At 31.9% G+C, this 26,314-nt stretch overlaps 1 long non-coding RNA gene and 1 pseudogene across 1 annotated transcript; one reads left to right on the top strand and one right to left on the bottom strand.

Moving 5' to 3' along the window:
- The first annotated feature begins 7,443 nt into the window (after positions 1 to 7,443).
- LOC136204203 (uncharacterized) lies at positions 7,444 to 9,994 on the top strand. Its single transcript, XR_010675078.1, has 3 exons — positions 7,444 to 8,168; positions 9,534 to 9,651; positions 9,764 to 9,994. It is a non-coding gene; the product is annotated as an uncharacterized lncRNA (long non-coding RNA).
- Positions 9,995 to 14,488: 4,494 nt separating this feature from the next.
- On the bottom strand, positions 14,489 to 22,132 carry LOC136203912 (mitogen-activated protein kinase kinase 9-like; annotated as a pseudogene).
- Positions 22,133 to 26,314: the final 4,182 nt, after the last annotated feature.

Genomic DNA, 26,314 nt, shown 5'->3' with positions numbered 1-26,314 from the left:
TCGAGCTTGGATCGAGTGCGCTTCGGGCGAAAACGCTCGGTGAGTAGGGCCCTACGGGCCATTTCTGCTCGCCGAGCAGGCCTCTAGCGGCCTGCTTGGCGAGCAGGCCCCCTGCTCGGCGAACAGGCCTCTAGAGGCCTGCTCGGTGAGCAGGAGCCTGCTCGCCGAGCAGGGCGCCAGGCGCCTGCTCGGCGAGCAGAAGCCTACTCGCCGAGCAGGGCGCCAGGCGCCTGCTCGGCGAGCAGAAGCCTACTCGCCGAGCAGGCCACCAGGCGCCTGCTCGGCGAGCAGGGGGCTGCTCGGCGCGAGCAGCCCTGCTCGCCGAGCAGCCCTGCGGGAATTGGTCAAAAAGACCAATTCCGCCCCCACGAAGCCACGTTCGGCCCCACGTCTTCCTACACCAACTAGGACACGAAAATAGGTCAAAACGAGGCCCGAGACGCGTCTATAAATAGGAATTTTCAATTGTAAATTAAACATCTTTCGTTTTTGTAAATTATTTTAGCTTTCCCCTTGTAATTCCTCTTCATCTTCTCCACCTTCCTCAAACTCCATTGAAGCTCCTTCAAAGCTTTCTACCGAGGAATTATCAAGGTCCGTCCTTAAGATCAAGTCGCCGGCTGCAGAGTAAACAGGTTCCCTGAAAGGGATTTTTGTATCTCCTTTTATCTTTCCATGTTTGTACTCTTTGATACAGTTGCCGAACTTGACTTATTGTATCTTGTGACAATTACCTTCGCCTTTAATAATAATTTAGCTCTTGTTTTGTTCTATGTTTATTGTCTAATTCTTGTCTTACGCTTTATTCAATTGGTTTAACTCATTCAAAAGCCCCAAAATCTAGCAGGCACATATTGCGAGCTGAATCTGACCTAGTCAGAGCCTAGGAGATTGACAACCTCTTAGTTGATTAAGCGCCAATTTACTGAGCCTTAGACCTAGTTTCGGCCTTAGGGAATCACGCGCTAGGAACCTCAGGAGGGTAAGTAGGGTTAATCGCCTTGAATATAAGTGACTCAGATTAGGTCTTTATTCAATAGACTTGATAATCTATCTTTATTATTATCGTTCATACCATATTCCTTCGAATAGTTTCATTAATGAAAGATCAATTAGGGGTAGAGTAACTTAGTTAGGCTTAGAATAATTTAGTTAGGATTAGATAACTTAGCTAGGATTAGCATAATTCAACCTAGGAGTAGATTAATTAACAAACCAAACTCAAAACCCCCTAAGCCTAGATAACATCCGAGATCGAGTAGCTTGATACTTGCAGAAATAAATCCTGTGGACGATAACCTGGACTTAAACCAGAAATTTATTACTTGATAACGACGGGGTACACTTATCCCTTAGTGAGTCCTCATCTCTAACCTTAGGTGGGGACGCATCACCCCTCCTCCACAAATTAGGCTTATTCACCCAATATCTGGATTGGGAGATGAGATTTCTCTTGCCCACCGGTGTGGTGGCCGTATTAAATGGATTTAACATTTTCCCCAGCCAAATCATCCCTAATGCTTGGCTAGAACTTTTTAGTTTCAACAAGGTTTGCACTGATATTGGAATTGGGCTAACTGACTATTTGTTCTATTTTTTCTGGTGTCCAACAAAGAAAATGGATAAAGACATGATTTATTGGACGCTTAGTGGCCGAAGACGTCCCTTCTTGAAGAAAATATGGAGTATAAAAGACTCCAAACCCAGTAATCTGTTCGTTTTGGGGATTTCCATTTACCACAAGATGGAATGAACACCTGAAGGAAGAAACCTCTTGGAAGCCTGCCAGAGCGTTAAGCCCTGAAGAAACGATAAATGCCGAAAGAAACACCTCTTATGACCTTAAATGGAATATCAAGAAATTATATTTTTGGAGTTTTCTCTCTCTAAACATTATCTTTCTCTCTCATAAAAACAACAACACCTAAATGACATCAAACCTAAAAAGTTGAAGAATTAAAGTTGCTTAAAATATCATTTAAATATTGAAAAATTTCATTTCGAAGTCGTTATCGATCAAATTCTGACAAAGTGAACTGAAATGCAAAATTTTGCAAACTACAAGGTCGCGTTTGTTAAAAAAAAACATCACAGGTAAAGGTTTACAAATCGGCCAAATCACAGGGTAGTTATTTATAATTAACCCTATATTTTTTTTCTATTCTTCATATATAGAGAGAGAGCTTATAAGGTTTACGGTAATTTTGGAATTAAAACTTTAACTAGTATAATAATAATTGAACTAGTAAAAAACCCGTGCGATGCACGGAGTATGAAACTTTTATAATTTAGATAAATAAATAAATTGACATATTTACTTTTAAATAATTTTATATCATGCTATGAAACAAATTTATATTATGTATATTTGAAATTAATATATATTTTTTTAATGATAATTCAAATTAAATTAATTTTAAAAATAATTGACTACTTTTTTATAGAATTTTAACTAAAAATGAATGATTTATTTATTTTTATAAAATTCATTGATTTGTACTTTTTAGAAATTTTAATACATTTTCATATTCCAAATATTCTGTGAAACAATAATAATAAAATAGCAGATTAATTAAAAAATATATTAGAATATAATAAAAAAACCAAAAATTGAATTAAACTATAATTAAAATTAAATATAATATTTACGATACAAAAGAATTACAATATAGGTTAAACAAAAATTGAATTAAACTACAATTAAAATTAAATATTATATCTATGATACAAAAGAATTACAATCTATGTTAAAATGGAAGCAATATCAATATATTATTCTATAAACTATTACAATCAATACTTTTCTAATGTTGCATATGAAGAAACTTTATCAATTCAATATGTTACATATAAAAAAATAAAATTCGTAAGAATTAGTCACAAATTCATCTTGATGATAATTATTTTGGTTGATGGAATTTCATGATCACCAAATATTCGAATTCAATTATTCATTCTACTACAATAACCCAATATATCTAATTGAATCAGATTAAGATGATGATTGCTCCTATTTTCATCTCGTAATATCTCATCAAGACATTCGATCAATTTGTTCTTCATTCTTTCACTCTATAGAATATCAGCCAGACTCGCAGATATCACTTATTTGACTTCATTAATATTTGGGTAATTAATTTATTAGTCCCTATATTTTGACAAAATACACTGTTTAGTCCTTGTATTTTCAAAAACACATGATAAAGTCCCTAACTTTTTTCTCAATGAACTATTTAGTCCCTAACATTTTTCTCGGTGAACTGTTTAGTCCCTGCCGTTAGACTCTCATGAAGATTTTGTTAGTCAATTTGGATTTGCGTTTTTCTTTTCATTTCCTTTAAACTCTAATGCATATGAAATCAACTTTGAATGTTCTTCTTCTTGATTTTCTTCTTAATCGTTCAAATTCGTATGCATTGGGTCTTTTCTTTTTCTTGTTCTCCATACAAATAGCTTCTTTTAAATTAGACTTTCTCTTCTAAAGTTTGAAGGTAAATAGTAAAGGGTAATTTAGTCATTTCTGAAGTCATAAACGGTAAAAAAAATATAACAAACAGACGGAAGGACTAAACAGTTCATTGATAAAAAGGTTAGGGACCTTACCATGTGTTTTTGAAAATACAGGGACTAAACAGTGTGTTTTGTCAAAATATAGGGACTAATAAATTAATTACCCTTAATATTTTCTAATAATTATATACTCTTGAATTTGTAAGTAAGAAAAACAAACAAAAGAATTGAAAAAAAATGAAGGGACGAAAAAGATAATTAGGAGAGAACCATCTTCCTCTTGGGTTTTTTTTTTGAAAATAAGAGAGAATGTCGAGACATAAGCGTATAAAGAGGAGAGTAAAAATATTTTTTGCCCATTGATTAAACATTTTATTTTTTCTTAATGAAGTATTAAGTCCATAAATTAATTTTAGTTAAATAGAATTAAATCGCAATTGTAACCACTCAGTACAAAAAAACGTTTTATAATTAATATGTGAAATTAATTATGTTAATTAGAATCATTATGCTCAACATTTGAGAATTTGAAAAGATTCAAATAATAATATTTTCTTAATTAATATTTTTCAATAATTTGTCCTAGGATCATATTTCATTTTCATTTGTTAAAAACTCTTGAAATACTAACAATTTTGTACGAACCATAATATAATAGTTAAAAATTATATAAGCAAATGTTGCAAAAGCAATTATCTCAATATGCATAATTAATGTACATTTTTAGGATTTTGAGCATCAAAATTTATTTTTATTTACATTGATTTTGAATTCGTATCTAGCATAATCCACATTCTTCAAGAATAAACATCTTATCAAGCGTATTAGACGCTTACAATCTCATTGTCTAGAAAATTGGGAAAAAACAACTTCTTGATAATAATAATAATATAACATAATTTATATTGAAATAAACTTCATTATAAGTATAATATTCCAATATCTCTTTAATATTTTATTTAATATGTCTCAAACTTCAATGAACAACTATCGTGTGAAACTTTATATCTATTTGTACTAAAATGCATAAAAATAAAAAATACAATCCATATCAATTAGCTAAACTCAAACTAAAAAAATGAGTGGATTTCAACATGTTCCGAATTAGAAAAATTAATCTAACTTCAATTAAAACTAAAAATTGAGTTTATAAAAAGCCGAAAATCTAAATTTTAGTTAGAGTTAACAATCAAAATGATAACACCTAGGAACATATACTAAAAAAGAATGCAAATATACAAAATCTTTATTTTAGTCATTTTGAAAAATAAATAAATAAAAAAGAAAACATGGATAAGGTAGCAAGAGGTATGGAATCTGGATAACGACAGAAATGGAATTTCATATCTGAAAGATGAAACTATATAACAACAATTGTTTAATAAAAATAAAACAACAGCACAATTGAGAAAACCAAAAATTGAGTTCATATAAAGCCGAAAATCTAAATTTTAGTTAAGAGTTAGCAATCGAAACGATAACACCTAGCAACATATACTAAAAAAGAATACAAATTTACAATATCTTTATTTTAGTCATTTTGAAAAAAAAAAGACAAATAAAAAAGAAAACATGGATAAGGTAGCGAGAGGTATGGAACCTGGGTAACGACAGAAATGGAATTTCATCTCTGAAAAATGAAACTATAACAACTATTGTTTAATAAAAAGAAAACAACAACACAATTGAGAACAAAAATAACCACAACATAGGAAAAAAAATCGAATAATTACCTTGAGAAACATAAGAATTTCTTGTAATTTTTGACACTTTTGTGTTTTCCGGTTTTAGTTGTTCATGCATCTTCTATTTCTGTCGGATTTTTTCAATTGAAGCTATCAGTTTGAAAAAAAAAGACAAATAAAAAAGAAAACATGGATAAGATAGCGAGAGGTATAGAACCTGGGTAACAACAGAAATGAATCTGAAAGATGAAACTATAACAACTATTGTTTAATAAAAATAAAACAACAACATATTTGAGAACAAAATAACTACAACGTATGAAAAAATCGAATATTTACCTTCAGAAATATAATACTATCTATCGTGACCAATGAATATAATGGTGGAATATATACTATCTATCATGCTTTATATAAAAGTTTATTTGTGACTTTTGGATTTCCTTTGCTTTGTGTTTTTTCATCTTCCCGTAACTCTTGCTTTCTTTTATTATTTTAATTAATAGGCTTGTAATTATTTAATATATTATAAATATAAATTTGTTATTTTTAATTAATTAAATATTTTTAATCTGATTTTTTACTACATTGACAACTCATCAAAAAGACCTCTAAAACACTTTTTCTCATTTCTCTTTGCTTCCGTAATTATATATAGTATAGATATAGATTTTTAAGCAACCTTTCAAATTCTTAAACCACTATACCATAAATACATCTATTATAACCTTTCAAATTTTTAAACCACTGTACCATAAATACATTTAATAAATTCCTAAGTAATTTTTTCAAATTCTTAAACCACTGTACCAATAAACATATTTTAATGTATATGAAGTTAAGTTTTTTTTAATAAATAAATAAATAATATAATTATTTTTATCTCAGAATTAAATTATTATTTATTTTATACTAAAATTAATAAAACATTATGATACATGCAAATAATTAATATCTATATGAATAATTATACGAGCGTTATAGTTCTTCCCTATAAAAAGAAATTCTGTCCTCAAAATTTATATATCAGAAATATCGAAGAGGATATCAATATAATTGGAACAAAATAGTTGGATAGTTAAAAACGTATTGGTTTTCTATTTATAAAATGTCTCTATTCCCAAAACCCAAATTTCAAAGGATAAAATTTATGATAAAAACCAATGTTATCAGGCTCGGACCGGACCGGCCGGTCTGACCGGTCAAACCGAGAACCGGTTAGGAAGCCGGTCCGAGCCTGTCCGGTTATTTCAGCAGTGAAATAACCGGAGTGACCCGGGGTTGGCCTGGGACCCGGCGGTTGATCCGGAAACCGGTGTGACCCCGGGTCAGTAGAAGCAAAAGAAAAACGCGGGGCGGACTGTGTAATTTGTAGGCGGGCGGTCTTGAAATTTGAACAGAATTTTAATGGGCGAGGTGGGAATTGAATGGGCGGTCTTGAAATTTGAACAGAAATTTTAATGGGCGGGGTGGGAATTGAATGGGCGGTCTTGAAATATGAACAGAAATTTTAATGGGCAGGGCTGGAAAAAAAAACTAAACAAATGAAATTAAAAGTAAGACAATGAAATTATAAATTGAGGGCTGGAAAAAAAACTAAAATTAACACAATGGGCGAGCTAGAATTAAATCTATTTTTGGCACGGCATTCGCGTCGTCCACGTCGTACGATTGCGCCCCTAACCCGAAGGTTAATCAATTGCATAGAATACGTTGATATATTTCAATTTATTCTGAATTTAATTTATTCATCATATATTTAAGACTTAAATTAACAAAAAAATAACAAACCAAAAGTTGTTTATAATTTATTTTGGATATATACAATGTATAACAATATTTTTAAATTAATTATATATATTTAATATATATAAATATTATTTATTTATTTATTACGTCGTCCGGTTCAACCAATCCGAACTATCCGGTCCGACCAAGTGATCCAGTTATCAATTCGGTTTGATGTCCGATCCGGTTCTGATAACATTGATAAAAACTAAAACAGAACAATAATACTCATTATTCCACTGACATCCGCAATTGAATTTATATAACAAAAAAATTCTTTAATAGTTTTTAATTTAATGATTAAAAGAAAGAAAAAATAACTATATAAAGGAAAAGAATGCCCAAATTTATATATGTAATTCTCTTTCAATAAATCCTCTAATATAATTATATTAAAATAAATAGGTTAATATAACACGGTGCCGGCTATCATTACGTTGATTATAGCAAAGTATGGTTACGTTGTAACAGGCTACTTACTATTACTTACTCTCCCGGTTCCCTCTTTCTCTTTCTCATTCCTCCACGTCTTCTCAGCCCCTTGCTCCGTTCTTCTCGCAATCAAGGGATAACCAAATTGGGTCGTGACTATGTTAATCCCAATCGCCCACCATTCACCTCCGGAAATCCCTTGATACCCTTCATCTTCAATCGGGTCTTCTAATTCTCCATTTGCACACAAATTCGTCGGTGTTTTGCCGAAAAATCCATTGTAGGACACATCTAAGCACTTCAAAGGCGAGTTCAAACCCAATTGAATCGGTAATTTACCGGTGAGTTTATTGTTGAATAACTTGAGCTCGTATAAATTGGGAGACTTAGAAAGACTCTCTGGTAAACTTCCTTCAAGTCTGTTATCGTATAAATTCAGCGATTCAAGCTCCAACTCGCACAAATCATACGGAATCGTTCCGGTTAACTCATTCATGGAGGCATCAAATCTCCTCAGTGTCGTCAAATTTGAAAATCCAACAGGTAAAGAACCAGACAACGAGTTGCTAAACAGCTCAACGCCTAATTGATCGATCAACGTCGACTTTCCGACCTGCTCATGCGGAGAACTTCTATGATTTTTCCTTCTCTACCTTCTCTAGTCATATCATTCAACAGAATCTTCGTCTGCTAAGTGCTATAATCCCAGTATGGAAACAGGAATGAGAAATTTTGGCCATTTTTCACAATCAGGTTATTTCTCTCTCTCCCTGATTTTTGACTTGTGAGTTGCGGTATTGAACACATGAGAAGATCTGATTATCTGAATATTAACCACTTCTCGATGGTCATCCGCCATGGACGTCAACCATCACACCAACTTAGTTGTTATCACTTGAATTTTGTTAATTTCTGGTTTGGGTTTATTTCTGGGTTATCTTAATTTCTTAAATTCCATGTTCCAGACCCTGTTTTTTTATCCTCTTTTTGCTGCTCTCTCCCTTTGTCTCGGTTCCTTGCTGCTAGTAACCTCGTTGGTTTGTCCCCCTTTGTTAATTTGTAAGAATTCCTTAAATAATTAGATAACTAGGCCTTGCTTTTAAGTTTTAAAGTGAAGTTTCATAATGAGACTTTGCTTAATAGTTTTCATTTGCTTGTAGTGCCTGATTTTTTCTTATTTTACTATGTCTTTGCCTCTGTAATATATGCCTTCATACAAGTATTCAATGACATTAACATTCTTACTCTTTCCTCCTATGTGTCTATTATCAGTCGATTCAGAACCAGTGGGACTTTTGCTTTCAACAATTGTTAATAGATTGTGAGCATATATGATATGAAGGATCATGCTTTAATTGAAGATAATTATGCGCATGGAAACCTGGGTTCGGATATAATAGTTACATCTGAGAGTATGCTTTATGAATCACTAGTAGATGCAGAGGAGGAAACATGACCAGACCTGGATGGTTTTGGGTTATGATCATGGCCTCCTCCATAGCTGTCCCTTTTCAATGTTTTAAGATGATGTCTTATTACCTTCTAGGATACGTACAACTTCAGACATTGTCAATTTTAAGAAGCTGGTCTTACAATCAGCCCTTTCATGGGAATGTCTCTCAAATTTTTCTATTTGTACATGTACAATAGTACAAGTATGACTACAGATGCTCTAAATAGCCTGCTACTTTTCATTTTCCTTTCATGTAATAATCAAACTTATATATATATATACATATATATACCTTTTTCTACATTTGATTAACCTTGATAAAGTTATTGGCACCAAATATTGCTTTTTAAATCTCATTTCTTTGATCGACACTTGCATGCTTTAATTTCATAGCTCTTCCTTTCAGCAATTGCAATTGCTATGTATATCTGATTTTACAGTTTCTTCCTAAAGTAGGTTCATGTTATTGACTTTTTATGGTTTGAAATACAAGCACACTGTAAAATGCTATTAGCATTTGGTTTTACTAATTCTGCTTTCTTGTTTCCTTGAGTTTTCTACTCAACTGTATCCCTTTTTACTTTTGGTCTAGAGTCTTTATCAGTAACTTAGTTCACTCATGAGTCATGTATAGTCTCCTAATTCCGTTTGGCTTCAAATTCTAGTGCGCATCAATGCTTATCAATGTCCACCACAAGCTCAAGCTTAAGCTCGAAGCCACAGAAATCACTCATGTAAACCAGTTGATCTGTCTTGGATTCGGCTAACTCATTTTGAATTGAGGTTTGTTAATTTAACTAAGTCTAATTGATTTAAGTGATCATTTATGGTTTTTAAATTGGGGATTTATGAAATATCAGCTGATGTAATTCCTATTTCACTTCTCTAACTGCAGTTTCGACTATAAGACGGGAAGCAATGGATGACCCAACACTCAGATATTACGTCAGATTTGTCTTTCAAACTATATTAGAAAAGCTTTAAGGGAAATGTTACATTTGCCATTTTAACTATTTGGATCTAATTGCATATTTTTATTCTATAAACTAAGGTTCTGTTTGGGTTCAGTTGTTGTTCTTTGATGTTTGTTGTTTATTGTTTAGTGTTTGATGGAAAGTTGTGATTAATTGTTGTTGTTAGTATGTAAAATGGCCAATATGAGCAGAATCAATGAACAAGTTAATGTATAAATTGAACCGAAGACCGTAATTGTACATATGGACGGAAGCAACATTTTGGGAAGAGGATTGGTTTTTACATGGCTCTTGAATTTATAAGTGAGACATAATTTACGTAAAGTTTCTACATAAAAATAAACCTTGAACTTCACAAAAAAGTAAGGTTTACGTAAAAACTTTTAACTTTAAGCAAATTTTCTACTGTTAGACATAATTTACGTAAAATTAGATTTTTTTTTTGTTACAAATGTTATGGAGATTTTACGTACGTTACAAAAAATTGTAAAAGTTTTATAGATTTTACGTAAAGTAGTATTAATTTACTTAAAGTGGTTTGGTGGATAGAATTAAAATTATTTTTTATGAATATTTTACTGAAAAATAATTACTTTACGTACAATTGTACAAATGTTATGGAGATTTGTAAAGGTTTTATGGATTTTACGTAAAGTGGTTTGGTGGATAGAATTAAAATTATTTGTTTATTAATAATTTAACAAAAAATAATTATATTACGTAAAATTATACAAATGTTATGGAAATTTGTAAAAGTTTTATGGATTTTACGTAAAACGTAGGGTGATTTGGTGGATAGAATTAAAATTATTTTTTATTAATAATTTAATAATATTAATTACTTTACGAAAAATTGTACAAATGTTACGGAAATTTGTAAAGGTTTTATGGATTTTACGTAAAGTAGTGTTAATTTATTTAAAGTAGTTTGGTGAATAGAATTAAAATTATTTTTTATTCATATATTTTATTAAAAATAATTATTTTACGTAAAATTGTATAAATGTTACAAAAATTTGTAAAGGTTCTCTAGATTTTACGTAAAGTGGTTTGGTAGATAGAATTAAAATTACTTTTTATTAATAATTTAACAAAAAAAATTACTTTACGTAAATTATACAAATGTTACGAAATTTTGTAAAGGTTATACAGATTTTACATAAAGTAGTGTCAATTTACGTAAGGTGATTTGGTGGATAGAATTAAAAATATTTTCTTATTAATAATTTAACAAAAATAATTACTTTACGTAAAATTGTACAAATGTTACGAAAATTTATAAAGGTTTTATGGATTTTGCGTAAAGCAGTATCAATTTACTTAAAGTAGTTTGGTGGATAGAATTAAAATTATTTTTTATTAACAATTTAATAAAAAATAATAATTACTTTACCTAAAATTGTACAAATGTTACGGAAATTTGTAAGGGTTTTATGGATTTTACATGAACTAGTGTCAATTTATGTAAAGTGATTTGGTGGATAGAAATAAAATTATTTTTTATTAATAATTTAATTAAAAAATAATTACTTTACGTAAAATTGTACAAATGTTACAGAAATTTGTAAAGATTTTACGAATTTTACATAAAATAGTGTCAATTTACGTAAGGTGATTTTGTGGATAGAATTAAAATTATTTTTTATTAATAATTTAACAAAAAAATAATTACTTTACGTAAAATTGTACAAATATTACGGAAATTTTTAAAGGTCTTATGGATTTTACGTAAACTAGTGTCAATTTATGTAAATTGATTTGGTGGATAGAATTAAAATTATTTTTTTATTAATAATTTAACAAAAAATAATTACTTTACGTAAAATTGTTCAAATGTTACGAAAATTTATAAAGGTTTTATGGATTTTACGTAAAGTAGTGTGAATTTACGTAAAGTGATTTGGTGGATAGAATTAAAATATTTTTCATCAATAATTTAACAAAAATTAATTACTTTACGTAAAATTGTAAAATATTACGAAAATTTGTAAAGGTTTTATGGATTTTACGTAAAGTAGTGTCAATTTACGTAAAGTGATTTCTTGGATAGAATTAAAATTATTTTTTATCAATAATTTAACAGAAAATAATTACTTTACGTAAAATTCTACAAATATTACGACAATTTGTAAAGGGTTTTATGGATGTTACGTAAAGTATTGTCAATTTACGTAAAGTGATTTGTTGGATAAAATTAAAATTATTTTTTATTAATAATTTACTGAAAATAATTAATTTACGTTAAATTGTACAAATATTACGAAAATTTGTAAAGGTTTTATAGATTTTCCGTAAAGTAGTGTCAATTTTCGTAAAGTGGTTTGGTGGATAGAATTAAAATTATTTTTTATTAATAATTTAATAAAAAATAATTAATTTACGTAAAATTATACAAATGTTACGAAAATTTGTAAAGGTTTTATAGATTTTTCGTAAAGTAGTGTCAATTTACGTAAAGTGGTTTGGTGGATAGAATTAAAATAATTTTTTTATTAATAATTTACCGAAAATAATTAATTTACGTTAAATTGTACAAATATTACGGAAATTTGTAAAGGTTTTATATATTTTTCGTAAAGTAGTGTCAATTTTCGTAAAGTTGTTTGGTGGATAGAATTAAAATGATTTTTTATTAATAATTTAATAAAAAATAATTAATTTACGTAAAATTATACAAATGTTACGGAAATTATAAAGGTTTTATAGATTTTCCGTAATGTAGTGTCAATTTCTGTAAAGTGGTACGGTGGATAGAATTACAATTATTTTTTATTAATAATTTACCAAAAATAATTAATTTACGTTAAATTGTGCAAATATTACGGAAATTTGTAAAGGTTTTATAGATTTTCCGTAAAGTAGTGTCAATTTTCGTAAAGTGGTTTGGTGGATAGAATTAAAATTATTTTTTATTAATAATTTAACAAAAAATAATTAATTTACGTAAAATTATACAAATGTTACGGAAATTTGTAAAGGTTTTATAGATTTTCCGTAAAGTAGTGACAATTTCCGTAAAGTGGTTTGGTGGATAGAATTATATTCTATCTTGTGTAACTTTAATTTTCCCTATGTAGTGGTAACATGTAATAACAGGTCAACTTTTAATATAATTTATTTTATTTTAAATTAATTTGACACGTGTCGCAATACTATTCGTTATTGAAATAAAGTAATCCTACTTTGTTTTTAAAGGAAGTGAGGATAGTGGGCACCCAATCCTATATAGCATCTTAATCAGCATAACAGATATAACAATGTAAATTTCTTAAAAATATGTTTATTGTCTATGAGAATTTAATTAAGTTTTGACAGTTTATTTTATTACCTTTATTATTATTTTAAAAACTTAATTTTTGAAATTCTTAAGTAACTTTTCAAAATTCTTAAACGACTACCATAAACACACTTTAATGTATATGAAGTTAATAAATAAATAATATAATTATCTCTTGGAATTCAATTATTATTTATTTTATATCAAAATTAATAAAACATTATGATCCATGCAAATAATTAATATTTATATAAATAATTTTACGGACGTTATAACTAATGAGACATTTCATAAATTTAGGAGTCAATCCAAATAATCAATAGCTTTTCCCTAAAATTACTTCGGAAGCTTTTTTTTCATTCAGCGTTATCCTTGTCATTTCAACCAGAATTATGACCTCATTCTGTGAGGAGTTCTAGCGGCATCGAAATAGCTATATATTAGCTCCGATTTTGATCACATGCACCTTAATGACCAAATCATTCACCGTTATATCTAGCCTTATTAGAATCCTAAGGTGAAGATTCAAAGCATCCTACAGCTTAGATTTAATAAGCGTAGATCTAACGGTAAATGACCAAATTCATTTGGTGTGAACATTCCTGATTAGCTATCAACAACAACAACTACTGTAAATAAATTAATCAAAATAGGAACTAAATAGCTATAACGTTATTAAAATAAAAAAGAAAAAGAACATTAGATAACATCTATTTGTTATTAACAAATGATGACATGGTATACAAATAAAAATCAGCGAGGTTCATTTATTATGATATAACTCTATTAATCCTACTTAAAGACCATGCTTGGTAAAGAATTTTTTTGAAGTAAAATGAGAGGTTTTTACTAGTCAAATCTCAATATTCGGTGAAGAGAGATTTAAAACAACTTATTGGATCCAAAAAACTAATTTTGAAAAACCTGATTTTAATTAGTTTATTATTCCATCTTTTTTTAAGAACATTTTTATCTCTAATTACTACTTTCAATTCCAAATAAATGTTTTACTATATCATTATTCATTATTTTTCACAAATAGCTATTAACAATCAATTAATTTTTACCAAATAAATTAACACAATCAATTAATAAATCAGCTAACCAACGAGTAATAAGCTAACAGCTCATTGACAAACAATGGACAAATAAGGCCAAAATTAATTCAGTTTGTCAATATTAAAACCTTATTATACTATTTATCACATTAATAATAAAAATGTTCTTCATTAACAATAAATAGATAAACAATTCAAATATCTGTGCACTTTGTTTTTTTTAAGGATTGTACTTTTCCGTATCCGAAATCGCCGCCTTTGTACAAAAAAACTCGGATCACGACCCACCACTCTAATCGGGTACTCAGGCTTCACTGGCCGGACATCTGGACTTTACTTATGAAAGGATGCGATAATAGCTGCGCCGCCGTCCACCTTTTAGTACTCTCCTTTTGCAAGCAACACTCTTCAAAGCTCCGAAACTCCTCCGACGAGTTTTCCGGCAAGGAAGGTGGATCCCCAAAGCAAATAGCCCACATCAAAGTAGGCCAATCAGGTCTCTGTCCCGGCGTAAGCAACGGAAAATGACCTAAATAAAGCTCCATCAAAGTAAGCCCCAAGCTCCAAATATCGGCGGCGTAATCGTAACTTCCGCCATATGTATCAGGATCAAATCGCTCCGGGCTCATATAAGCACAAGTACCAACATATGAATTACAAGCATCTAAAGTCTGGCACTTGATTTTACTCACCCCGAAATCGGCGATTTTAACCTCTATACCATTTTTAACAAGCAGATTTTGATAAACTTGCAAATAATTCTTGAAAAATTTAAATCTCTTTTCTGAATCTTATTCACAGTATGCACATGTATTTATATACAAAGTTGAGGAATAAGACGCTCCTCTCATTTACAAATCTAACGCTCAATTTTCACTGTACAATTGTTGATAGGATCCAATGGATGAGAATTGATGACATGGCATGGGAATCATCTTTGTGTAGTGGGAATTGTTAGTTGCGTTTCCTGTTTTCACGGGCAGGCACACCAGAGCAAGTATTAACAGATTTTTAGGGAAGAAGGATGTGGAGAATGGAACGCAGCGTTTCAATTAGTTCTTGTGATACGCTGCGTTTTGTATATTTGAATTCCTCCTTTCTATTCATTACGTTAATATCCCCCCTCAAACTTGGCTGGTAGGGATCAAATAAGCCAAGTTTGCACACCAGAGCAAAGAACTGATGAGAGTGTTGAGCTTTTGTGAATAAATCGGCCAATTGAAGTGCTGAAGGTATGGGCATGAGGCGAATTTGACCAGATTGAACTCTCTCTCGAATGACATGGCAGTCTATGTCAATATGTTTTGTTCTCTCGTGAAAAACAGGATTCTGGGCAATATGAAGTGCAGAGAGATTATCACAGAAGAGCATAGATGATTTTAAGTGAGGAAGACCTAAGTCTTTGAGGAGATTAAGTAGCCAATGAAGTTCACATGATGTAGAGGCCATGGCTCGATACTCTGCTTCTGATGAAGAACGAGATACAGTATTTTGCTTTTTGCTGCGCCATGAGATCAATGCTTGATCTAGAAAAATAGTGTAGCCCGTAATTGACCGCCGTGTTTCTGGGCATGTAGCCCAATCAGAGTCGGAGAAGGCCTATAGGATTAGGTGATTTGAGGCTGGAAAATAAAGTCCAAGTCCAGGTGCATTTATGAGGTAACGAAGTACTCTATAGGCTCTTTGTAAATCATCAGTTGTGGGTTTGGTCAGTTTCTAGGATAAGTGATTTACAATGTAACTGATTTCAGGTCTTGTGTGTGTTACATAAAGCAAGCGGCCTATCAATCTTCGATATTGTGTGATGTCAGTTAAGAGGGGTGAATTGGGTGAAGGTTTGTGATTAGGTACGGCTGGGGTTTTGGCTGGTTTGCAACTAAGGAAACCATGTTCTTGAAGCAATTCTAATGTGTATTTGCATTGGCACATATGCAAACCAGTGCTGGTTCGCGCAATTTCAAAGCCAATGAAGTAGTGTAGGGGCCCCATATCTTTAATACTGAACAACTTGTGCAAGTGAGTTTTGATGAGCAGTATTTCTTCAGAGTTGTTGCCAGCCACTATAACATCATCAACATATATCAGTATAGCTGTTGTGGAAGTACCTTGAATTTTAGTAAACAAGGATGGATCTGATGGTGTTTGAGTGAACCCTGCTTGTTTGATGGCTTTGGTAAGCTTTAGATTCCACTGTCTGCCTGCTTGACGAAGTCCATATAGAGACCGTTTCAATTTGCATACTTGGTTTTGGCCTATTGATGAAATGCCAGACGGTAAATCCATGTACACTTCCTCATCTAATTCACCATGGAGGTAAGCATTGTTGATATCCAGCTGTTCAATGTTCCAATTTTGTGCAACAGCAACTGTCATCAAAGTTCTAATTGTTGTGAATTTTGCCACAGGAGCAAAAGTGGACTTGAAATTGATACCCTCTTGCTGTGTGAACCCTTTTGCTACCAGTCGTGCTTTGTACCTGTCAATACTTCCATCTGGCCTATTTCCAACAGTTGACTTTGAGGGAGGTAAAGTTACTACTTCCCATGTATTGTTTTCTTCTAATGCCTTCAATTCCTTATTTATTGCATCTTGCCATTTTGGATCTTGGGCTGCCTGTTTGTATGATTTTGGCTCAGTATTGCTTGTTATGCTTATTGAAAAAGCCCTTTTTCTTTCTGATAGGTGATCATAAGATATGTGGTTTGACATGGGATATGGTGTGTTTGGTGATGTGTTTGGTGTATTGTTGGTAGATAATGCAGTATGGTAGTCTTGTAGGTATGTGGGTGGTTTTGTATTTCTTTGTGATTTTCTAGTTTGTGGCATGTCTGTTGGGTTTTGGTCTATACCAGTAGAATCAGTATTTGGCTCATCCTGTGAAACTTCCTCTATGATGTCTGGTGAGGGTGTATTTAGGTGTGCTGGTAATGGTTCAATGGGTTCACCTGCATAATCCAGAGTATCTACGGGCAAAACATTATGCAATGCATCTAGCTCTTCATCAGTACAATTCAAAGCTGAAATTTTGGGATTAGTAAAGGGAAATACATGTTCATAAAATTTCACATGTCTAGAAACAAAAATGCTATTAGTTTCAGGGTTATAGAGTTTATAACCTTTCACTCCTGGTTTGAACCCCATGAATATGCATTTGATTGCTCTTTCTGTGAACTTGCTCTTGTTACGATCTAGAGTAGATGCATAAGCTAGACATCTGTTGAGCGATTTCCGCAAGTGCACGGTATACGCTTGTAGTAATAAAAGATATCGATCCCACAGGGAACGTTTTTTAACAAAATTTATTTACAATCGGTTAAATTTACTTTTAAGGTTTATAATATGGAAAATCGTTTAATCGGTTTTGGTTTTGAAATTGCTAGAATGAGAATTAGATTAGAATATGAAGATGTTAGAAAGTATCTGATTAAAAATGAATTTGCAAAACAGGAACGTTTTAGTACTTTAGAAAAGTAAACAAGTATATTTGTTTGCATTAAGCAAAGAAAACAACTTTAAACTTTGTACGAATTATAAAGATGAAATAAATGACGGAACCTCTAATTAATTGGCTTTGAACGCGACAAAACCCTTATCCGGGATAATTGCCCTTAACCAAATTAAAACTCTACCGAGATAATAATCTGCCTAAGTGTTCAACAAAGTTTCCTTGTAAAGATTTTGGATTAAATACGTTTTAATGAAAACACCAGCAGTCACTTTAGTGGATTGGTTACCATAAGTGCTGCATAAAAATCTATCGAATAGAACGGACTTTATTAGATGAAATATAAATTGATACAAGTTTACAGAGAACATGGAGCATTGAATTCTTCGACGGCGTGCAAGTGAACGGGTTGTCAATCCTTTCCTTGGGTTTCGTTAGAGTTTGTCAGGCTCAGGGGCAAATCCTCTACTCAATCTTCTCGCTGAATCTTCATAATAGAGACTGGGTCGGTCCACTACCAAAATGTAAACTAAACTGGAACAATGTCTAAACGCTACTGATTTTGTTATTATTTTGTAAACAATGTGTGTACATCATATTGCTTTTGAACAGAATCGAAATCTAACTTCTGAATCACTTGATTCGGAATTTCTGCATAAATTCTACACTAATCTCTTTCTTCTACACATATCACACTATATCCTTATTTTTCCAACTCTCCATCAACTCTTTATTTATAGATGTTGAAGAGTCTTGATTGAAGTGTCGTGTCCGTTGTGAAGGATCGTGTCCGCTGCGAAAGGACGTCTTTATCCACCCGAACGATCGCGTTTCGTCAAAAACCGAAAGTGTGTAACTAGGCTTCTAAAATCTCCTGCTCGTACCGAGAATTATTAAATTCTCTACCGAGAATGGGGGAGCATCAATTGTACTTCGGACGAAGGGAAAAAAAGCTGAAGGACGCGTGTCGCGACCGTGAATTTGGGGGGCCGCGGTCGCGGCACGGAGCTTTTTCGGTTTTTCAGCTCTTGTTCGTGTCCTCGACTTGGCGTTATTAATTTTCGTCGTCTTCGACTCCTTTTGTAGGGCTTTTCTTCTATTTTTGAGCTTTTTTTTACTCCTTTTTGGATTTTACCAAATATTTATGTACCTTGCATGAAAGAAACATATTCGAGAGTAAAAGTATTCTAAATAGGTATGAATAACATAAATTCGTAGCAATATTAATGTAATTATTGATGATATTTTAGGTATATTTTGGGCTTAACAACATCCAAAGACTTTTAGGCTCTTTAGATCTGGTTGGTGTTTGTATAACTTTTGGAAGGGCGTTTTGTGTTTAAGTGTGGATGAGGGCAACCTGTTGAGTAAGAAAACATCATGTGACACTGCTGCTGGCCAAAATGCCACTGGCATAGAACTGTGGAATAGAAGTGCCCTTGCTGTGCTGATTATATCTTGATGCTTCCTTTCAACCCTGCCATTCTGCTCAGGGGTTTCAGGACATGTAGTTTGATGAATTATACATTGGTTTCTGTAGAAATCAGGAATTTGAAATTCCATGCCATTATCTGAGCATATTGTTTTGATTTGTTTGTGGAATTGTGTCTGTATATGTTTGCAAAATTTCTGTAGTAAGGATCTGGCTTCTCCCTTAATTTTCAGTAAGGATATCCAAGTATATCTACTATGGTCATCCACAATAGTTAGGAAGTAATGCTCATTAGTGAAAGATTTTTGAATTGGACCCCATATGTCAACATGAATCAAATCAAAACAACTGCTCGAATAACTTTCACTCAACTGAAATGATAATTTCTTTTGTTTTGCCCTATGGCATACATCACAAGGATCAGGAAAACTATCACTACACATCGGAATCAACTGCTTCAACTTTTCCATTCTGTGTTTTGATGCATGACCAAGCCTGAAATGCCATAGGTGTTTATTTGAATTTGAAATAGACATAACTTGTGGTCCTGTAAACAAAGAAAGCTTGGGTAAAGGGTGTTTCAGATAATAGAGACCTCCACGCTCCCTAGCATAGCCAATCATCTCCCATTTTGTAAGATCCTTTAGCACACAACCTTCTTTGGTTACCACTATGCATAGACTGTTTCTGGTTATAAGTTTGCTAGTTGAAATGAGATTATATTCAAAAGATGGAACATATAGCACATTATGCATTATCAAATCTGGTGATAAGCATATTTCCCCAATGTGAGTGACTATTACCGAATTTCCATTTGGTAACTGTACATGACAGTCAGTAACTTCCTCATAAGAGGCAAAATATCTCATATCACATACAATGTGATCTGTAGCACATGTGTCAATGATCCAGGTTTCCCTGGTTGACATATTAGAGAAAGTGCTAAGAATTATACCAGATTTGTCCACCTTAACACTGAGATTTGCACTGCTTGTATGATTCTGAGCTTTGCCAGATGATTGGGGCAGTAAGGCTATCAACTGTTGGTACTGTGCTTTAGTGAGCATATGATTCTCTGGTATAGTCTGCTGCTGTTGAGTTGACTGATCAACTTGATACTCCTGATCTGATTCTGAATCAGTATCACCATACTGACTCTGTGCAGCATAATTCACCTTAGCCATGACCTGTTTGTTCTTGTGCTTATTGTTATAGTTAGGTGGGTATCCATGCTTCTTAAAGCAGGTATCCTCAATATGGTCAGGAGTGTTACAATAACTACACATAGGAGGATTTTTGCCATAATTCTTTCTTGAATTGTGTGAGTTCTTAGGTTTATATGAGTTTTGTGATTTGGAGGGGCTAGATGGAAATTGGTTGGTGTTTGTGTAACCAGCAAAAGGAATTGGATCAGGCTTGGTTTTGGTAGTGTGACTAAGTTGTCTCTCATGTTGTATGGTTAAAGCATAAACACGGTTAAGAGAAGGTAATGTTTCCATTATCAAAATTTGAGAGCAGACTGTAGCATAATTCTCATTTAAACCTTGGAGAAATGTTATTACCTGATCTGCATCATATTGATCCCTGAATGCTTGAAAAGCACCACAGTTGCAAGATCGATCACAACTGCATTTTGGTAATGGCCTTAGGTTCAGTAACTCATCGTACAAGATCTTGAGTCCTGTGTAATAGTCAGTGACTGCAAGTTCTCTCTGTTTGAAGGTATGTATCTCCTTCTTCAATTCTGAAATTCGAATAGAATCCCCTTGTGAGAAACGATCATGAAGATCTTTCCACATATCACAAGCCTTATCGATCCAAATAATACTCTGTGCAATTTGAGGTGAAACAACGTGCAATAACCATGAAATCACCATATTGTTACATCTCTGCCAGGTTGGGTAGAGTTGATCATCAGTTGCTAGAATAGTGAGAGTTCCATCAACGAAGGGAAATTTATTTTTGGACATGAGAGCTACCTTTACTGACCTTGACCATTGATGGTAATTAGGTCCAGTAAGGATTTGAGAAACAAGGGTTAAAGCTGGAGTTTCATTTCCAGGTAGGAAATATAAATTTCCAGGGATGTTAGCCATGATAGCTAAAATTGAGAAAAGAAGGGAAGAAAGAGTTAGCAACGAAGCTTAAGCTCTGATACCATGATAAACTTGCAAACAATTCTTGAAAAATTTAAATCTCTTTTCTGAATCTTATTCACAGTATGCACAGGTATTTATATACAAAGTTGAGGAATAAGACGCTCCTCTCATTTACAAATCTAACGCTCAATTTTCACTGTACAATTGTTGATAGGATCCAATGGATGAAAATTGATGACCTGGCATGGGAATCATCTTTGTGCAGTTGGAATTATTAGTTGTGTTTCCTGTTTTCACGGGCAGGCACACCAGAGCAAGTATTAACAGATTTTTGGGGAAGAAGGATGTGGAGAATGGAACACAACGTTTCAATTAGTTTTTTAATTTTTGCTGTTCTTGTGATACGCTGCGTTTTGTATATTTGAATTCCTCCTTTCTATTCATTACGTTAATAGATTTGAAGGTTTTATATCCCGATGAATAATTTTCCGACTATACAAATAATTCAATCCGTTCAGAACCTGATAAGCAACAATGGCGAGTTTTGATTCACTGAAACGTCTTTCTTAAGAAGAGTATCAAGAGTTCCCAAATCCATATGCTCCATTAAAATCGCGATATCTCCTGAAGGGTTCTCGTATATTCCATAGCAGTGAACGATGTAAGGAGAATCTGTTTGGCGGAGGATTTTGATTTCGCGAAGAACTTGACGGCGGACTAAGGAGTCGTCGTAGTCGACGTGGACGACTTTCAGAGCATAAATCTGAGAGGTTCGTTTGTGGCGGACTTTATAAACAGTACCGCCATTTCCGTGCCCTAAGACATGGATCTTTTCAAAATTGTTGGTAGATATCGCGGTGGTTGCTGAGTTAGCAATGGTGTTGGGGGGAAGAGGCAAGGGGAAGCGAAGGCGGCACTCGGAGATTTCAGGGAGAGGGAGATGGAGGTTCAGCTGACGACGTTCACGAAAGACGACCATACGTGATGAGGAGGAGGAGTTATACATGGTAGAGAGGGGAGAGTATGTCTATAATATATATATATATATATATATATAAAACAGTGGGAAGAGTGAAATGAGGGGGAGTGTTTTAGAGAGGAAGAGTGAAATGAGGAGAAGTGTTTTAGCCATTGTTTTTGGAGTTAAGGGATATAAATAGGAGTAATTGAAAGTTAAATGTCACATTAATTTTATTTGGGATTTGCTAACTTCCAAATCGGAGGTTAATGAGAATAACGTAAAGTTCATTAAAAAAAATTACCTTTTACAGAGTAAATTTGGCATTCCATCCTCTATATATTTAAACTTCCAAACGATGCTAGGTTAATCTTTAACTTTCATTTCCACCACTTCCCTTTCCTTTCCATTACCTCCTTTAACTCTCATCTCATTAACCTTTAAACTTCCAAACAAAGGCTTAGAAGTCTTTTTATGAGTTGTCAATAGGGATACTAGCGGGTAGTGTCAATCACAACCCCTTGCCCTTTTTTTTTAATTATCAGTACCTGTTCCATTTAATTCGCGAGTACCTACAGGAATCCTTACCCGTTAAGAATCAATAAATAAAACAAAAAAATATTACAAATTTAACAAAGTATAAATTTAATAAATTATCTATCTAAAAAATTGAACAAATTGAGCCTTAATCAATAAGAATAAAGTAGCTTAGTGGTATCACTCAGTTGTTGAAGAACAAAAAGGTTAAAGTTTAAAATCTCACATCTTACATTTAAAGAACAATATTTTTTTAATATATAAAAGAGTTAGGCGGGTAATGGGTACCGGGTACCCTGAGGGGTATTCTCATACTCGTCCCATTACCCTAACATGTAATGATTTTAATTTTATACCCGTTTCATACCTTTTTATATAGGGTACATGTAGTCCAATTAGGGTCGGGTACCCAAAGGTACACGACTCGTTACCATCTTTAAGTGTCAATGTAGTAAAAATCAAAATTAAAAAATTTTAATTAATTAATAATAACAGAAGGAAAATTGAAAAGTAATTTATATATATTTATAATTTACAATAAAAAATTTTGTTATCCCTTATTTATTATTGATTTCACTATTTATTTATTATAATATAATAAGTCCATTATTTAATCAATCTCCATAAACCTACGTTTTATAGCACACATAAGGTGACTTACAGGGCCGGCCCTGGGCCTTGAATTTTGGGGCGCAGGCCCTGGGCCCATGAATATAAGGGCCCCAAATTAATTTTTATATTTTAGTATATATATTAAAAAAAAACCTACCGTTGTTGTTTGCGTGAGCGAGCGTGCGTCTCCTTCTTTCTTTCTTCCGCCATTTCTTTTCTTTCCTGCGTTGCGCGTCTTCAGCGATTTTTTCCACGATCTCTTTCCGCGATTCTCTCCTCAGCGGCGTTTCGTCTCTTCCTGCTTTGAAAACTTCCGTTGCTTGCTTGCTGCTCCTCCTGTCCTGGTAAGTAAAAAACATGAATTTATAATTTATTTATTAGTTTTCAATTCAAGTTTTGCTGTTTGATTTTTTTATTTTGTTTTTTTATGTTTTTTGATTTTGATTTTTTTGATTTTGCTGTTTATTTATTACTATTAGTTCAAGTTTTGCTGTTTGATTTTTTTACTTTGCTGTTTATGTTTTCTGATTTTGATTTTTTGATTTTGCTGTTTATAATTTATTTATTAGTTCAAGTTTTGTTGTTTGATTTTTTGATTTTGCTGTTTATATATTTTGATTTTGTTGTTTGATTTTTTAAGATAAGTTTGATATTTGATTTTGGTGTTTACATAATTTAGTTCAAGCAGGAGCATCATTTTTTTTTTGGAAGAGTTCAAGCAGGAGCATCATTTTTTTTTGAAGAGTTCAAGGAACGTCTTATTATCAAGTCAAGTTATTAAAGTTTAGAAGAATCTGAGGGAACATCTTATTATCAAGGTGTTATCTTTCTTTTTATATTTTATTTTATAAGGGGAGAGAATTTGAGTTTTCCTTTAGACAAGTTGTCTAGACATTTTTCATATGCCTTATACTCTAGAAAACTAAGCAATGGTGAGATACGTGATAGAAAGTGGTTGGTTTATTCTAAACATGCTGATAAAGTTTATTGTTTTTGTTGTAAATTGTTCAAAACTAGTACGAACAAATCTTTGTTAGCAAATGATGGACATAATGATTGGAAGCATCTTGTTGAGCAGTTAAAATATTTCGAAAGCATTTTTGGATTTTTATTTAATTCAAAAAAATTGAAATCATTAGATTCTAATGATTTAAAAAATTGTTGTGATAATCTTCACTCTACTTTTTCCTATAACGGTGTATCCGATTTTGATTTAAATGATTTTTTTCTGAATTGAAAGTATTGCAAATTACTTTGCCATCTGATGAATTAATGTCAACTATTGAAATTCTTGAGTTTGTTAAAGATGCAGATTGTTATCCAAATGTTTCTATTGCTTATAGGATTTTATTAACTTTGCCTATGACTGTAGCATCAGCTGAACGAAGCTTTTCAAAACTAAAGTTAATAAAAACTTACTTAAGGTCATCAATGTCTCGAGAAAGGTTGAGTGGTTTAGCAATTTTATCTATTGAGAAAGAAATTTTGGGAACTATGGATGCTGATATTATCATTAATGATTTTGCCTCTCGTAATGCTCGGAGAAGTAAACTTTTTTAATTATTTGCATACTTTGTTTTGTAGGCAATTAAAGATGATATTCAAGGTTGGAAAAGAGTTAGAAATTGAAGAATATCAACATAGAGACCGTTCTTTAGTGGTTTAGAACAATTTTGATTATGTTTAGTATATTTTGAAGTTGTATTCTTAACAATATTGATTTTGTTTAGCACATTTTAAAATTACAACATGTGTTTGGGGGTTGTTAGGGGGTGCCAACCTAGTTGGGATGTCCGACAACCTCTATTTCAACTTTTAAAGAAATTTTATTTTTTAGAAATTTGGTATTAAAGGGCCCAATTTTATTCTCTCGCCCCGGGCCTACAAAAGGTCAGGAACGGTCCTGTTGACTTAATATGTATTGACCATATAATATGAAATAAAAAAAATATTTCTAGAAAGACATGTATTATGAAATGGATGGAGTATCAATTACTCGCATATTAATTAAAGGAATAAAAGAAAATAAGAGTTACAGAAAGATGAAAAATACAAAGAGAAAGAAATTTAAAAGTTACAAATAAACCTATATATAATGCATCATAGAGAGTATTCCACCATTATATTTATTGGTCATCGAAAACCTTTGATTTTGATGATGTATTGTTTTTGTTTTTCAAAGTCTTATAATATATTCTTATAATTTTATTCTTACTTTAAATAATATAGTCCTGTAATGTTGTAAAATTGTTGGAAAATATTAATTAAAAATATTATTATTTGAATCTCTTCCACTTCTAAAAATATTGAACATAATGACTCTAATTAATAGAATTAATTTCATATATTAATTATATACGTTTTTTGTCCCGAGTGGTTATAATTGTGATTAAATTCGATTTAACTAAAATTAATTTATGGACTTAATACTTTATTAAGCAAAAATAAAAAAAATTAATTAATGGACAAAAAACATTTTCACTCCCCTCTTTATATGCTTATAACTTGGCATTCTCTCTTATTTTAAAAATAAAGAAAATGAAACAAAGATAATTCGCTCCTAATTTTCTTTTTCCTCCCTTCATTTTTGTTTTCTATTCATTTGTGTGTTTCGTGTTCTTGCTTTTGAAATTCAAGAATATATAATTATTAGAAAATGTTAATAAAGTCAAAGAAATGATATCTGTGAGTGTGACTAACATTGTACACAATGAAAAAAATGAAGAACAAATTGAGTGAATTCGAATACTTTGGTAATAATGAAGTTCCATCAAGCAAAATGATTATCATCAAGATGGATTTTTATCTAATTCTTATGAATTTTTTTATGTAATAGAAGTTTTATAATACAAAAGCTAAATGTATATATGTAACATATTGAATTGATAAGTCTCTTCATTTGCAACATTAGAAAAGTATGGATTGTAATAGTTTATAGCATAATAAATTGATGTTTCTTCCATTTCAACATAGATTGTAATTATTTAATATCGTAAATATAATGTTGAATTTTAATTTTAATTTTTGGATTTTCATTGTATTCTAATATATTTC

The sequence above is a fragment of the Euphorbia lathyris genome, chromosome 8 (assembly GCF_963576675.1).
Source record: "Euphorbia lathyris chromosome 8, ddEupLath1.1, whole genome shotgun sequence".
Lineage (NCBI taxonomy): Eukaryota > Viridiplantae > Streptophyta > Magnoliopsida > Malpighiales > Euphorbiaceae > Euphorbia > Euphorbia lathyris.
This window is presented reverse-complemented; position numbering and strand designations above follow the sequence as displayed.